A 3,440-nucleotide genomic window follows, 5' to 3' on the forward strand; every position below is an offset into this window, starting at 1 on the left:
CTTAATTGTGTCTTAGTCAATGGATGTGTGTGTGAAATACCTTCCTCTTCCTAAAGAGGTCTCTTCTAGAAAAAAATTTCTGAGTCTGCATTCCCAACTTGGAACTCCCTCCTTAGTTTTGCAGGGCTACTTAAAGCCCTGCAAAAGTGTGTTTAATTTTGCTCTTCCAATGAGTAGCTCTCTTTAATTTTGTTAAAGAGTCACACTTCATTAAGGGATCACTGGGTGTGGCTGATATTTTATAGTCCATTTAATACCTTGTAATCACATTAAAATTTCATAGTCTAAATCTTGACTAGATTAACTGAGGAGGCAAGGTGGACAGGAGAAATCAAATCCCCTATCCCTTACATGTGTACTTATTGTCTCTCCCTAGTAGAATGCAAAAACTCCTATAAGATGGAGACATTTGTTTTATCTCTGTATCTCCTCTACCTAGCACATCAAGTAGATGGTTAATAAAAACTTGTCAAATTGAATTGCTTACTTTTATCATTAAATTAAATAGGGGCCACTGGAGATTTTTAAGCAGATGAGTGCCATGATCAGATTTCTTCAACTTAATAAGCATCCATTATGCTCCTACTATGTGCCAGGTAGTGTGCTAGGTTCTGAGGGTACAATAAAAACCAAAACCAAAACATTCTTTGCTCTCAGAAAGCTTACATACCATTTGGAGGATAACACAGATATACTTGTACATAAATACAAACTACAAAGAAAGAAAATAAAAATGTTGTTGCAGAAGTGGGAGAGCATGACATTTGGTGGGATCAGGAAGGCTCTCTGTAGGAAATCTGAGCTGAACCTTGAAGGGACATTTAGTGGTATCATCAGCATCCATGTGTTTAATAATCTTCTCTATGAGGTGACTTCCAAATCTGTATGTCTAGTTCCAGACTCACCCCTTAATTTCAATGCCATAAGACCACTAACCATTAGGCATTTCAAATGGGATATCCAGAGACACTTCAAATTTAACATGTCTAAAACAGAAATTGTATCTCGTCCCCAAACCTCCCCCTCTTTCAAACTATCCTATTTCTTAAAAGACATCTCTATTTCCATAGTCTAACAGGTTTATAAGCCTCAGTAATATCTTAGATTCCTCATTCCACATATCCAGTCAATTGCCAAATTTTGCTTTTTCCACTTCCACCATTTCTCTTATGCCTGACCCTTTCCACTCACAGTCAACCTTTCCTCCTCTCAACTAATTCACCCTGGTGAGTTCTTTATCATCTCTCATCCAGATTATTCAGTCTGATTCTTTAATTCACTAGTTCCTAAACTTTTTTGGCCTACCTTCCAGAAAAAAATTACTTAGCGCCTCTGGAAATTATTATTTTTTTAATTAATAGGAAAGATAAATGCACCTGTGGCCATCACCACTCCCCTGGATTGCTGCAGCATCCACCAGGGGGCGGTGGCACCCACTTTGGGAATCATTGCTTTAATTAATTAATTCAATTCTTCTTTCTATTTGTCTATCTATTTAACAATTATACAGTTTTTATTTTTTCTCTCCCTTTCACCTCTCCCATTTCCTTTCTTCCTCCACTTAATGGGAAAGAAAAAAACAAAATACTTGTAAGAGAAGTATAGTCAAGTGACACAAATTCCTCATATTGGCCATGCCCAAAAATGTCTCACCTAGATTATTGCAATAGTTTTCCAAGGTCTCCCTACTTCAACTCTCTCACTACTCCAGCTAATACTCCTTAGTGAAATTCAGATCTGAGCATGCCACTTCTATTCAATAAATTTCAGTGGCTCTTTATTGCCTCAGGAATAAAATACAAATTCCTTTGGTTAGTCCTTATAGGCCTTCACCACCACCTCCTACTTATAGACTCATTGAACATCGCAGAGAGATCCATACAAAGTGGAATCTCTTCTTCTTCCAGATGGTGGTCCATCTGCCATCATCATGCCTTTTCACTATATGTCCGCCATGTTTAGAATGCTTTACCTCCTTATTTCTACTTCATAGAATCCATCTTTTCTTTTGATATGCAGTTCATATGCATATGAAGTCTTTTGTGATTCCCACCAATTGCTAATGCTCTCCTTCCATAACAACCTTGCATTAAATGACTTTGTATTTATTCTCTTTATATTTTATCTGTATGTACTTTTCTTCCCAGAGAGGATAACAGCTCTTTGAGAGTAGGAATTGTTTTATTCTTTCCATTTTTAACCTCAGCTTCTTACATAGTGTCTAGGACCATGTTGGTGAACCTATGGTACATATGCCAGAGTGTGCCAGAGGGGGCTGCTCCCTTCCCTCTCTCCACACGTGTCCGAGGACATTCCTCACATGACCCACCCCTCTGCCCAACAGTCCAATGGGAGCACTTCCTCCCTCCTCTTTCTGGACTAAGGTGGGGGGCTCACATGTGGCATGAGGGTTGTAGCTTAGGCACTCAGTCTCTAAAAGTTTCACCATCATTGGCCTAAGACATAATGGGTGCTTATTAAAGATTGATTGGCTTGTTGGTTAAAGGGGAGAGATTGGAGAAGGGAAACCATATAGGAAGCTATTACAATAGTGCAGGCAAAAGGTAATTAGAGTGAATTAGAATGGTATCCATGTGAATTGAGAAAATGTTATATATATGGGAGGAAACTGTCTATGCATAGGATCTATAGAACTTGAGAAATGATTAAAATATTGGGAGGAAGAAGGTAGAAAGAGTGAAAGATAATTTTAGTGATGAACCTGAGTGACTGTGAAGACTATGATGCCCTTAATGGAATTAGGAATAGTTTAGAGAAAGGGAGGGTTTAGAGGTGAACATTATGAGTTATGTTTTGGATGTGTTGAATTTGAGATCAACAAGATATGTAACTAGAGAGGTAAAAGGAGAGATGTGCTTATATACTTGTGTATTATGTGTATATGTGTACATACATATTTGTATCTATACAAAAATCCAATATAATAATAATAATAACCAGCATTTAATTAGTATTTTAAGGTCTGCAAAGCATTTTACAAAAGAGTCTGTCCAATGATCCTGGTAGGCAGCTGTTATCCTTATTTTATAGCTAAGGAAATAGAGAAAACTAGAGATTAAATGATTTGCCCAAGGTCACACAACTAGTAAGTATCTGGGGGGATCTGAACTCAGATCTTCTTGATTCTAGGTCCAGTGGCACCTATCTACACACACACACACACACACACACACACACACACAAGGTGTCTCAAAAGTCTTTGTGTGGTATATATTCATGTACATATACATACATTATATGTATTGTGAATGTATGATGTGGGTGTATGCATTTTGAGAGTCATCCTTAAAAAGATAATCAGACCCATGGAAATAGATAAGATAATTAAAAGAGGTAATATAGAGAGAAGAGAGAAGAAGGGAGAGAGAGAGAGAGAGAGAGAGAGAGAGAGAGAGAGAGAGAGAGCTGTCTCTTATACA

Source organism: Gracilinanus agilis, chromosome 4, assembly GCF_016433145.1.
Source record: "Gracilinanus agilis isolate LMUSP501 chromosome 4, AgileGrace, whole genome shotgun sequence".
Taxonomy (NCBI): domain Eukaryota; kingdom Metazoa; phylum Chordata; class Mammalia; order Didelphimorphia; family Didelphidae; genus Gracilinanus; species Gracilinanus agilis.